Here is a 14827-nt window from a genome sequence, read left to right as displayed (position 1 = left end):
TTAATATACGTGGTTTCACTCTCTGAGCACTTTTAATTGCTTTAAATGAGCAGAGAGCCTGTTAATAAAGAAATTCTGAAAGGATCATACAGTTTGTCATTGAATATCACTGAATGAGTCAAATACACTTTAATTTGTGAATCATGAAGCTCACAACTTGAAAGACAATAAAGTTAGTTAAAAAAAAGGTAAAATAACAGTTGTTCCCTGCAGAACATTGATTGAAATCACTTTATTGAAGAAATTTAATTGTAAATATGCTCTGAAAAACTGTAAAATAACAGTTTTTTTCCCTGCAGAACGTTGATCAAAATCACTTTATTGAAGAAATTTAATTGTAAAATACTGGTGTATGTATGTGAAACCTTTAATGAAAATGCATGTGAATCTACTGGTTTTGCACTTCATATGAATGAAAGTATTTTACTTTACTTTACTATACGTTTTTTTGCGGTTTTATTTTTTACAGTGTGGACCTATTTTCACGTGATAACGTCCATTCAATGGAATGATTCAATGGAATGATAACATTCGAATTGGGTGCTCTATTTTTGATACTCGCGTCTATGGCGTATAAGAGTTCTTCTTTCATGGACGCTAGCATGCATGACGTCATGCATGACGTCATACACGCCAGTGTCTATATTTACCACAGACTGGAAATTGTTCAGCAGTTGCAAGCGGATAGTTCCAGAGATAATATGATGATTATTGGACTTCAGGGCAGACCGGAGAGTCCTAATGTGGGGGATCTCATTGAATTTTCTCGTGTCATCTACAGCCATTGGGCAGTTTATGTGGGAGATGGCTATGTCATCCATCTGACGAAAAATAAAAACAAGCCTAACAAAGGAGAGGTTAAAAGAGATCGACTTTTATATGTAGCCGGATGCTTTCGTTACAAAGTCAACAACATTTTGGACTACAAGTATGAACGCAAAGAGATCGAACTAATTCTACAAGACGCAAACAGTGCCTTAGGTAAAAATGTCACTTATAACCTTGTGACACATAACTGTGAGCACTTTGCAACCAATCTACGTTATGGAAAACCAGAATCACTTCAGGTGAAAAAAGTACTTTACAGTGCACTAGCTATTGGTAGTGTTACACTGCTGCTGATATATCTTAAAATATTCATATTTTAAGAGAAAGAGTTAGGAAACGGGGGGAGCCCCCCCGTAATCTGTTATGCCTCTCCCTCTCTGTCTACAGGAGGTCACGGCGATGACGTAATCTCTCTGTCCCGAGAGTACTATTATGCTATATTCCTGAAATCAACAAATTATTTTTCTGTTTTCCTATATCGCCAAGTATATCGATATCGCAAAAATACCCTGAAATATCGTGATATTATTTTAGAGCCATATTGTCCACCGCTAGTCTGAATTATATACATATATGACAAAAACTGATCAGTTATCATATTTAAAATAGAATAACAACATACTTGATTATTAACATTATTATTATTATTATTATTATTATTAAACCTTGGATTAACCCTGATATTAAGGCTCTCCTGAAGGAGAAAAAGAGGGCTTTTAAATTGGGTGACAAGGAAAGAATGAAATCTGCACAGAGGGAGTTAAGACGAAAGATCCAGGATGGTAAAGCCAGCTATAGGAAAAACTCCAGTCTTACACTCACAACATCCCAGGTGAGATGTGCACTGAAGAAGATCAAGGTCAGAAAGGCTGCGGATGGCAGATGGCATCAGCTCAAGAGTTCTGAAGACCTGTGCAGTGTGACTCAGTACCTTTTTAACCTTAGCTTGAGGCTAGGGAGGGTTCCACAGCTGTGGAAAACATCCTGTGTGGTACCCAAAAAAGATATATAATATAAATGAATGTGAGACACTATATGTACAATACAACACGGACACAATAGATACGTAAGACGGAAGACAATAGTGGTGATTGAGATGGAATGACAGTATAAATAGAATCCGTATAACAGTAGTGCAAATATTGTGTATAGCTTAAGGCTGGTAAAGTGAATGAGTGCCTAAAGTTCTTAAAGTTCACAGTTCTTGGGGAATTAAAGTGTGTATGACAGTGCAAGTATAGCAGTAGTGTAGGTATTGGTGTATAGTGCAGGTCCGTTTGGAAAAGTTCCAGTACTGTGTGTATTAGTCTAGTCTGTTAGCATAACGAGACGTTACCCAAAAGATGAAAAAACAATATTAGTAAACTACCAGGGCTACAACTACAGACACTCCTTCAATATATTACAACCCTGAAAAATGAAAGTGAATATTGTAGTCTCTACCTCTTTTCCTTCTGTTTTATTTTTTCCCAATTTTTTTCCGAATTTTTTGTTATTTTTGTTGTAACCTCCACACACTCGTGCACACATCCGCACACTCATACATGTACACGTGCAGCATCAGTGCTATTATCACAGCTTGGACACCAGTGACTTTAACAGCAGCAGCAGCTCACCTGCAGAGAGTTACGTAATGCAGTAAATCCTCAGGCCTGAGGAGGGGATAGAGAATCCTCCCAGGTGAGACAGAGTGCTACTCACATTCATGCTTTACTGCTAATTCAGCCAAGAAGAGACTTAAACCTGCATCACATAAATACACATCCAAAAACACAGAAATGATCCCAACATTATCAGAAATTTGGTTTAGCCTTGTCACTACAATTACGTTATCAAATTATCACAATTATTTAAGGACATAACCTCAACATTTTTTGATGACGTCAGTACTGCCTGTTGTGTTAACTTGTGTGATAAGGGCCATTAATGTGAATAAACTGTAAATTGGCATGTTAACTTCGTGTAAAAACAGTGTTTATATTTGATTTTTTTTTATGTATTTAGAATAGGTATGCATTTTTACATTCTAGTTTCAGTGTCTGTATTGGGTCTTTTTTGCAGGATACAAACTTAAAAATAATACATTAAACAACCTAAATACTTATTAAACACAAGCTTATAAAAAAGGAAAATATAATTAATTAATATCACCATACAATCTCTTCATCCATGAAGTACAACTTTTCTTTGCATTATTATCTTTAAACTTTAAACTGCACATGTAGCATATATTTTTTATCCTCAGGAGTTTTGAAATTGAAAATCTGATCTGTTTGAATATCCTACTCTAGACCAGTTTTGCTGGTAACTGAATTCAGATGGTCATAGTTGGTCATTGATGGTCAAGTTGGTCCCATACTGAAGACTAGCAGGTTAACAGACTCTTTTTTGAGTAAATATTTTTATTGGGTTTGCATTGACTTTGAACATTGGGGAGCACAGTAAATACAATATATTAAGTAGCATTGTTTCACAGTGTTACGTTCCCACTACTTAATAGGCCATGGTCTAGGGGTGTAGAGCGGAACCAGTAACATTAATAAGATATGGATCGCTTAAGGTGGAACTTGAAACTGGTTTCTAAGGAGTGAATTGACTGGAGAGCAGGCAGCTTAAATCAGAACAAGTAATTAGATTTATTTAGGCTTTTGTTTACTTTATAGTTATGCAGCAACAAACAGGGGAAACATCAGACAGAGACATGATTTGGATTAACCTCACCTCAGAAAGAGAAGATGAACGGTACCAAAGAAAAGAACAGAACAAAACAAAAATCACACTAAGCTATTTTAAGAGACTAGCCTAACTACCCAAAAGAAAAGGAATAAACAAACAAAACCTGTCTAGTTACACTAGTCTAATAAAACAAAAAATACATATGTTGGTACCCGCCCTTTTAATCTAATGTGCTTATACAATGAATTACCTACGTGGTGGAATGTAGGTGCGCGCACAGTCTAACCTGTTCTCAATCTGAGGGGGAGAAAGATATAAAATTCAGGACTGAACCAAAACAGAGCTTTTGAATAAAGCACTACTTCAGTAACACAGAGAAGCAAGATCTTGACTAGTTTCTGACAAAAGCAATAAAACAGAGTGCAACCACAATAAAAACGGAGCGTGCAAACGAGTGGTCAGTATGTGAGCCGGCAGGCTGCCGCGCAGCTCCTTCACGCAGCTTTTATACTGGAAGCCCCGCCTCAGTCTCCACTCAATTGGTTAGCCGGCAGCATGCTCAATGATGATTGACAGGATGTGCAACCTATAGAGAGAGAGACAGGGAGAGAGGGAGAGAGAGAGAGAGAGAGAGAGAGCGAGCAAGCGTGCGAGAGAGAAAGAGAGAGACGAACATGCAGACACGTAACACACAGAATATAACACACATACAGTTCACAAAGTAAATAAGTTAATTGTAAAGAGAGAAAAAAATAATTCGTTAGACAAAGTTTATATCTTTATATAGGTGACATAATAATTAAGGGGGAAGAGAGAAAAAAACTAAATTCCTCGAACACACAACATAAAGAGCTTAGCACACAGCATATGGTCTTGGATCAATTATTAGTGTAATTTTGGTTAAGGAGCATGTTCCAATCTTACAGGGGGAAATATTTTACCATTATTCTGGAATTGCTGCAAGTGAAAGATTTTCCATAAAAGTGAAAAAGGCTGCATTATATTTTACATTTTGAAAGAGAATCATTCAGAGTGCATCGAATTCGTTCCAGTGTGCCATACCAAAGGACATCCCTGATCCATTCAGAATACGAAAGTTTCCACTTTAATAAAATTAACCGTCTTGCCAACAAAGTCACAAAGGCTGCAAAATCAGAGTGATGTTTTGAAATTAACAAGGCAAATGGAAGGACAACAAATACTGCTGTAACGGGGTTAGGATCCAACTGCATCTCAAGAACTTTAGATAAGGTTGAGAAGATTTCAGTCCAGAACTTGAACAATGATGGGCATAACCAGAAGATGTGTATTAGAAAGGCATGTTCCTGATGGCAGCGATCACATACTGGGTCTGTATCTGGATACATTTTGGATAAAGTTTGGCTTTAGTCCAATACACTTGGTAAAATAGTTTACATTGAATGATTCCATGTTTGGCACACAAGGAGGATAAATTTAATTCTGTATAATATTTGTTGCAACTTGACCTCAGTTAAGAGGTGCTGAGATACAGCTGAGGTTCTTGAGATGCAGTTGGATCCTAATTCCGTTACAGCAGTGTTTGGTGTCCTTCCATCTGCCTTGTTAATTTCAAAACATCACTCTGATTTTCCAGATCCTTCTCCCATTGCTCTTTTAGCAGTGTTGGGCACCATACTTTGAAAAAGTAATTAGTTATAGTTACTAGTTACTTCTCCAAAAAAGTAACTGAGTTAGTAAGTGAGTTACTTCGTTATAAAAGTAACTAGTTACCGGCCACAAAATATCGTTCTGCCGGCCGCGAGTTTGAGACCTCTGATTAAAAGTGCTCACTACAGAATACTGTCTTCCCCTGAGGATGAGCCTGCGGACCGCTACAGAAACCCTGGTCTGATCCTCCCCTCCCTTGTGACTCGCACACACACACGTGCGCCTTTGCCTGTATGCGCGAAGTAAAAAAAAAAGGTTAATTGAGCTACTAAAGTAACTTGCAGTAACGGGTTGTCGGAAATGGTAACGGCGTTATAGTTACAGTCAGAGTAATTAGTTAGATTACTCGTTACTGAAAAAAGTTTATTTTAACGCCGTTACTACCATCATTGTCTTTAAGATTCATTGAGCATGTAGCTTGATCCGAACTAATTAAGTTATAAACTTGAGAAATAATTTTGTTGGCAGTGGTTTTAAAAACTGTGAGTTCTGTGGCTGATGGAAACTGGGGATTTACGGAGCTGGCAAAACTAAGTACTTGAAGGTAATTATTTTTATGGATTGAGAATGTTTCTAGTAAATACTGAAAAGATACAAAAGTGCCCTTGACAATCGTGCAGCATTTTAATCCTTGCTCTATCTCAATTGTTAAACCCTTTATCAAGAGTTGATGGAAGAATGAGATAGTTTGAGGTAAGTGGGCAAGACAGGGGGAGATTTCTAAAATTAAAATGCTTTCTAAACTGTTTCCAAATTTTCACAGACGATTTAACAACAATATTTTAATAATGGTGGGAGCTTTGTGGTCTAAAGGGGTATATAAAATAGCATATAAAGAAAATGGATGACAAGAGGCAGTTTCCAAATGTAGCCATTCTGGGGGAGATTGAAATGAGTTTTAACAGTTCCAGACCTGCAGTGCACGTAAATTGGCTGCCCAGTAATAGAATTGTATATGTGGAAGTGCCTTACCGCCTAGTGATTTTGTTTGTTGTAATAATGATTTACGTAATCGAGGGGGCCTTTTGTTCCAAAATTTTGGTATCTAATTTTTTTTTAAATAATTTAGGAATAAAAATAGGTAAGGTCTGAAAAAGATACGATAATTTAGATAGGGTATTCATTTTGATAGTGTTAATTCTTGCGGCTAAAGATAATGGTAATAAGGACCAACGGGCTAAATCTTTTTTAAAAACAATAAATCAGGAATTTCATGGGCCCCTCTCCCTACTCGGGCCCTGGGTAGTCACTTCTGTTCACACACACACACACACACTTTGGCTGCGTTCTGAAACGTTTGCTACTCCTCCTGTCCTACTCCTCCTTTCCTACTCCTCCTCTCCTACCCCAGAAGAAGGTGGAGGAATCGAGGAGAGGAGAGGAGGAGGAGGAAAGGAGGGAAGGAGCTGTAATTGGGGAATTGGGACAGCTGATCCCTTTTAGATAGGATGTTGACTACCAATGAACTGAGCCAATCACAACGCTCACTTTCAGCACATGTTTCAGAACATTACTATCACACACAGCTAAAAAATTCAGATATTCCAATAAAATCCTGCTTACTCCCAGGCATTTTTGGTCGCATCTCCGGCCAGTGAAGCTGGCAGCCCTGTCTGACCTCAGCCTTATGAGGGTTTCAGTTTCCTCATCAGTCCCTAAGTAAAAAATAAATAGATACATTAAAATGATATATATTATAAATAATATATGTATGTAACATTAGGGTGACCAGACGTCAAAAAATTAGACGAAAATTCAGTTAGCTAACTAGTTTGATAGAAGCTGGACATAGAGGATAGCCAGAATTCAGTACAGTACTTTATGTTAGTAGTTTAAAGCAGTTTCTGAACTTTGCTCACTGCCTCTAAATTGTGTGTTTTTCACCGGATCCAACTAATCAGCTAACAAACAATCCTTTACTGAGTTTACCTGTTAAAATCCCTTAGCCCACTGTGGACCATAACTCAATCAATATGTAAATCCAGCAGTGTATTAGACAGAAACAAGTGAATTGTTTACATTATTACATTGCTACATGAAATCCATTGTTAGTGTACTGTTTTGCGTACTTTATTGAGGAATGGATTCATTGATGGAATATATCTGGTCCATGTCATTAGTAAAAGCTCATTTTGCAGAATTTGTGCACTCTTTGTTCAATTTTAAATCCATTGAATAAAAAAAAATAACATAAAAGAGTGAGTGCATCCCTGACAGAAAAGTGAAGACTTAATATCTAGAAAAGTGTTTTCATTTAGGCTGTATTATAAGAATTACATATGTAGGAATGTCCACAACATGCCAATGTCAACAAAGGTAAGCCTATTAGATTCTGATCATCTAATTGTAGTTTGTAAGTGTTTCACAGGTGGTTATTTTAGATTTCCTGTCAACCTGTCTTAAATGTAAGAGATACTGAACCTCAGTTGGGCTAGTGGGATGGCTCAAAGCGGGCGGCGGAAAATGTCCCTTATTTTTAAATTCAAAACTTGACAGGTATGCAAAAGTAATGCAATAGTTACTTTTACTGGTACCTAGTTACTTTTATAGTGGAGTAACTCAGTTACTAACTCAGTTACTTTTTTGGAGAAGTAACTAGTAACTATAACTAATTACTTTTTCAAAGTAACGTGCCCAACACTGTTGGTTAGTGCTACGTTTGTGCAGCAAAAATTAGTGTTTGTGCTGTTATCATTATTGAAATATTTTACATTATATTTACTGTTATCATTACTAAGAAATTAAACTATTTAATTTATTACCTTTTCTGTAACACAGCCCCTCATCTAAGGCCAGATATCACTAAAGTGATCTTGTTTTTTTAGTGCTGGTTTGTGCTATTAGAATAAATGTTTGTGCAATTTTAGTTATTGAGTTATTAGGTAAAAAATATTTAATGGGTGGCGTTACCCAGCCCCCCAATAAAGACCAAACCACACCAAAGTGGTCTCGTTCAGCGCTAACTTTGGATGCTACGAGGCTTTTGGACGGATGTTGTTATTAGTTTTATTGTGCGTCCATGAGACTGTAAGTGCTTATTAATATGTTTGTGTTTGGCTCTGTTTATGGAGCGCTGGTGTTTGCCTTGTAGTTATTGTGTGAGAATATGCATTAGCTCAGTGTTTAGTTTAGTTTTAATAAAACAGTTAAAGGTGTAATACAATACACAATGTTCACCCAGTGTAGCATTATTAATGCTTTACTTGAAGAGAAAGTCTCTCTTAAGTTAGAATAGGTGGTAACTGTTACATTCTAAACACATTTGCTACACTACTGCGCGTTGCTTTGTGTGCTGATAAATAGACAGTCTACTAATAGTAAAAGTTACCTTGTATGTATTTTATTGCCAATTATTCTACTAATACAGATGTCAGATATATTTAAGCTACCATTTAAAGTATTGTAGAGTATTAGTTGAACTTTACCAATTATTACTTGTCACTGTATTTATGCCTTGCACAAACACAGCACTAACCAATGGAAATATTTTTACTCTGTTTCTGATGATATGAGGGGCCAGCTTCACACTCATTAAGTAATTTTTACCTAATAACTCAATAATGATAACAGCACAAACGTAACATTTTGCTGCACAAACGTAGCACTAATCAATGAGACCACTTTGGTAAAATTTAGCCTAGATGAGGGGCTGTTACATAACAGGTCCGAAATTAAATGTTTAATATCTCATTAAGGTTAACAGTAAATGTAATGTTTAATATCTCAATAATGATAACAGCACAAACGCTAATTTTTGCTGCACAAACCAACACAAACGTAGCACTAATCAATGAGACCACTTTGGTGAAATTTAGCCTTAGATGAGGGGCTGTGTTACATAACAGGTAATACATTAAATGTTTAATATCTCAATAACAGTAAATATAATGTTATATCTCAATAATGATAACAGCACAAACGCTATTTTTTGCTGCACAAACCAGCACAAACGTAGCACTAACCAATGAGACCACTTTGGTGAAATTTGGCCACAAATGAGGGGCTGCGTTACATAACAGGTCAGAAAATTAAATGTTTAATATCTCAATAATGATAACAGCACAAACGTTAATTTTTGCTGCACAAACCAGCACAAACGCAGCACTAACCAATGGAAATATTTTTATTTAATTTCTAATGATATGAGGGGCCAGCTTTACTGAGGTTCACCCTCCTCCCACTCCGCCTCTTTCTGTAAGTATCTATTAAACTGCTACACCTCTATCAGACCCAGTATAACCTCACTTTAACCTTTTCAGACTCGCTTATAGAATTCAGCTTAATTAATTAATATCAGAACGACATATTTACTGATATGGATGAATTATAAACCATTAAACCTAAACGGGTTGTTATTGAGTTGTGATAGTTCAGCTGCAGGGTCATAGCGGTTTATCTCAGTAACGAGTGTGCACTAAGTGGAGCTGACTAGTGTAACACATTATTTAGCATTTATTTTATTTAATAACGGTAGCAGACTGTGTAATTGTCCCTACTTGGGTTTATACTGGTCGGTTTATGTGCTCAAACATAATCAAATAAGCTCATAAAATATCTACTGGGCTGTTCAAAACATCAGTGTTAGCAGGGCCATACCCAGCTTTGCATAAAAATTACATTTCACATTGCAAATAAACTAAAGTGAATTTACAGTTGTTACATTTGATAATAGACAGGCAGGTAGAAATACTTGACATAAAAAGTTTTTACTTTGTCTTGTAATTTGTTTTTTTTTTGTTTTTACATAAGAACACAGTGACAATTTTATAACACATATTGTTTAATATATAGTTAACTAACTAAGTGAAGTATATTCATGGAGTACATAAAAAAAAATGGTTGGAATACAATTATCATTTGTGTCAATTGCAGGTGCATTCTGCGATGGACAGCTCAGATGACTGCAGCGTTCTGTCGCTGGGTGAAGTGCCAATCTCCTGGGTGGATTAAGGAGGTGAGAAAAACACAATGAAAGATTAAATTACAGTGAAGCATCACTGCCACACAGCTGCATCCAAAACCACATACCACCTAAAGTACTAAAGCATTACAGTACCGTATATAGTATTAATTAGAGTCATACAGTATATATAATATGGTAAAGTTGAGATGCCTGCAAGGCATCCCTCTCCTGCAGGTCAGTGTTCAGTATTATTTAAAACAACACACACCAGCTTGGATGTAAACTCTTGTATATGTTAATATTTTTTGGGTGTTTGTATTAGAAAATGATTAGTATACATTTTCCTATGTTTCAATTACAGGTGGTTTCTGATCAGGAGATCAGCCCACAGGATGTCGACGTTCTCCTGCCATTTTGCGTGAGTCTCTATCAGACTGTTATTGTTGAGCAGCCTAAATTTGAATAGATGATTAGTCCACATTGCAACATTATAGCACTATAGATTTATTTTTTCTTTTAGGTTGTGGCTGACTTGTAAATTAAATACAAATAAACATTAAGGCTTCTGCAATGTCAGTATCAGAATTCAGATTAGTCTTTTTGCCACTGTTTGTTTAGAATTGAATATTTGTATGGTGTCTCTTGAACAGTGCACACCTGCCCACCACTACCACCACCACCTACCTTGAGACATCCCAGCAGGACGACACTGGACTCCCCTCACCGACCCGCGGCAGATTTGGTAAACGCCTCACTAACATCTTTAGCAGCATGTTTAGTTGTTTCAGGTCACGTGACTGGGTGGTGGTGCTGGTCGGCGAGGCGGACACACTTCACTGGCTGGACATCAACAACCCAAAGCCTGATTCTGAGCCAGTGCCTGCTGCAAAGGTAAGAGTTTGGAATAAATCCTGATTTCAAGTGTAGAGCAGGCATATACAGTGTGCAGAAGGTCCTGTATTACACCATGTCTTATTTTATTCTGTTTTCTTGTAATCCTTTTCCTGCAGAGAGGATGGCTCCAGCGCTTCCTGCGTCGCTTCAGGAGGACGTCTAGGAAGGGGTGAAAAGGCTGCCCATACAACATCTGGGAGCATACATACACTACATTCATTCATTCAGCATACATATATACATACATACACAGATACATATATAGGTAGAGAGATACATACATACATACATACATACTTACAAAGGTAGAGAGGTGGCAGGCATATGTTAGACTAGTGGACTTAGTTGTTAGGGGTTTGGGGCAAAGTGGGTCACATCTGTGTTGATTGAATTTTGGTTTAGAGGCAATGCGTTGAGGTCAGTGCTAGCACAAAAATATAGATAGATAGATAGATAGATAGATAGATAGATAGATAGATAGATAGATAGATAGATAGATAGATAGATAGATAGATAGATAGATAGATAGATAGATAGATAGATAGATAAATGTATATAGATAGATACATAGATACAGATATATGGATAGATATATATATAGATATATATAGATATATATATAGATAAATACATATATGATAGATATATATATAGACATATATATATATATATATATATATATATATTGATAGATAGATATATAGATATATGATATATATATATATAGACATATGGATAGATAAATAGATATATAGATATGTGATATATATATATATATATATATATATATATATATATATATATATATATATATATTTATGTGATATATATATATATATATATATATAGTTATATAGATATATGATAGATAGATAGATAGATAGATAGATAGATAGATAGATAGATAGATAGATAGACATATATATTGATAGATAGATAGACATATATAGATAGATGAATGGATATATGAGATATATATATATATATATATATATATATAGATAGATAGATAGATAGATAGATAGATAGATAGATATAGATAGATAGATATAGATACACATATATATATATATATATATATATATATATATATATATATATTGATAGAAACATATATAGATAGATAAATAGATATATGATAGATAGATAGATAGATAGATAGATAGATAGATAGATAGCTAGATAGATAGATAGATAGATAGATAGACATATATATTGATAGATATATATGTATATATAGATAGATGAATGGATATATGAGGGATATAAATATATATATATAGATATGCCAAGAAATTTTTTTCTCAACTTCATAACTTAATTAGTTCAGTTCAAGCTACATGCTTAATGAATCTTAAAGAGCAATGGGAGAAGGATCTAGAAAATCAGAGTGATGTTTTGAAATTAACAAGGCAGATGGAAGGACACCAAACACTGCTGTAACGGGGTTAGGATCCAACTGCATCTCAAGAATCTCAGCTGTATCTCAGGACCTCTTAACTGAGGACAAGTTACAACAAATATTATACAGAATTAATTCATCCTCCTTGTGTGCCAAACATGGAATGATTCAGTGTAAACTCTTTTACCAAGTGTATTGGACTAAAGCCAAACTTTATCCAAAATGTATCCAGATACAGACCCAGTATGTGATCGCTGCCTTCAGGACCCTGCCTTTCTAATACACATGTTCTGGTTATGCCCATCATTGTTCAAGTTCTGGACTGAAATCTTCTCAACCTTATCTAAGGTTCTTGAGATGCAGTTGGATCCTAACCCCGTTACAGCAGTATTTGTTGTCCTTCCATTTGCCTTGTTAATTTCAAAACATCACTCTGATTTTGTAGCCTTTGTGACTCTGTTGGCAAGACTGTTAATTTTATTAAAGTGGAAACTTTCGTATTCTGAATGGATTAGGGATGTCCTTTGGTATAGCACACTGAATTCGATGCACTCTGAATGATTCTCTTTCAAAATGTAAAAGATAATGCAGCCTTTTTTCACTTTTATGGAAAATCTTTCACTTGCAGCAATTCCAGAATAATGGTAAAATGTTTCCCCCTGTAAGATTGGAACATGCTCCTTAACCAAAATTACACTAATAAATGATACAAGCCCATATGCTGTGTGCTAAGCTCTTTATGTTGTGTGTTCGAGGAATTTAGATTTTTTTTCTCTCCCCCCCCCTTAATTATGTCACCTATATAAAGATATAAACTTTGTCTAACTAATTATTTTTTTCTCTCTTTACAATTAACTTATTTACTTTGTGAACTGTATGTGTGTTATATTCTGTGAAACAATGCTACTTAATATATTGTATTTACTGTGCTCCCCAATGTTCAAAGTCAATGCAAAACAGACAATAAAAATATTTACTCAAAAAAGAGTCTGTTAACCAGCTAGTCTTCAGTATGGGACCAACTTGACCATCAATGACCAACTAAGACCATCTGAATTCAGTTATCAGCAAAACTGGTCTAGAGTAGGATATTCAAACAGATCAGATTTTAAATTTAAAAACTCCTGAGGATAAAAAAATATATGCTAGATGTGCAGTTTATGCAACTCAAATTAAAGATAATAATGCAAAGAAAAGCTGTACTTCATGGATGAAGAGATTGTATGGTGATATTAATTAATTATATTTTCCTTTTTTATAAGCTTGTGTTTAATAAGTATTTAGGTTGTTTAATGTATTATTTTTAAGTTTGTATCCTGCAAAAAGACCCAATACAGACACTGAAACTAGAATGTAAAAATGCATACCTATTCTAAATACATAAAAAAATCAAATATAAACACTGTTTTTACACAAAGTTAACATGCCAGTTTACAGTTTATTCACATTAATGGCCCTTATCACACAAGTTAACACAACGGGCAGTACTGAAGTCATCAAAAAATGTTGAGGTTATGTCCTTAAATAATTGTGATAATTTGATAACGTAATTGTAGTGACAAGGCTAAACCAAATTTCTGATAATGTTGGGATCATTTCTGTGTTTTTGGATGTGTATTTAAGTGATGCAGGTTTAAGTCTCTTCTTGGCTGAATTAGCAGTAAAGCATGAATGTGAGTAGCACTCCGTCTCACCTGGGAGGATTCTCTATCCCCTCCTCAGGCCTGAGGATTTACTGCATTACGTAACTCTCTGCAGGTGAGCTGCTGCTGCTGTTAAAGTCACTGGTGTCCAAGCTGTGATAATAGCACTGATGCTGCACGTGTATATGTATGAGTGTGCGGATGTGTGCACGAGTGTGTGCAGGTTACAACAAAAATAACAAAAATTTCCCCCAAAAATGAGGAAACAAACAGAATTTTGAAAAAAAAAACAGAATTTTGAAAAACTAATCAGAAGTAAAAGAGGCAGAGACTGCAATATTCACTTTCATTTTTCAGGGTTGTATTATATTGAAGGAGTGTCTGTAGTTGTAGCCCCGCCTACTGGTAATTTACTAGTATTTGTTTTTCAGCTTTTGGGTAATGTCTCGTTATGCTAACAGACTAGACTAATACACACAGTACTGGAACTTCTCCAAACGGACCTGCACTATACACCAATACCTGCACTACTGCTATACTTGCACTGTCATACACACTTTAATTCCCCAAGAACTGTGAACTTTAAGAACTTTAGGCACTCATTCACTTTACCAGCCTTAAGCTATATACCATATTTGCACTACTGTTATACGGGTTCTATTTATACTGTCATTCCATCTCAATCACCATCAATATTGCACTATTGTCTTCCGTCTTACGTATGTCTATTGTGTCTGTGTACATATATGGTAATTATATGCATGTCATCTAAAGATGTCATTAAACTGATAG

The 14827-nt window shown here is 35.5% G+C and overlaps 1 long non-coding RNA gene across 1 annotated transcript in view; it reads right to left on the bottom strand.

Annotated features, from left to right (window-relative positions):
- LOC125780687 (uncharacterized) overlaps positions 1 to 14827 on the bottom strand; it is a 124967-nt gene that overhangs the window by 20434 nt on the left and 89706 nt on the right. The gene's annotated exons all lie outside the window — the stretch shown is intronic.

The sequence above is a fragment of the Astyanax mexicanus genome, chromosome 13, assembly GCF_023375975.1.
Source record: "Astyanax mexicanus isolate ESR-SI-001 chromosome 13, AstMex3_surface, whole genome shotgun sequence".
Lineage (NCBI taxonomy): Eukaryota > Metazoa > Chordata > Actinopteri > Characiformes > Acestrorhamphidae > Astyanax > Astyanax mexicanus.
Note: the sequence above shows the minus strand (reverse complement) of the source record. Positions and strands in the feature narration are given on the sequence as shown.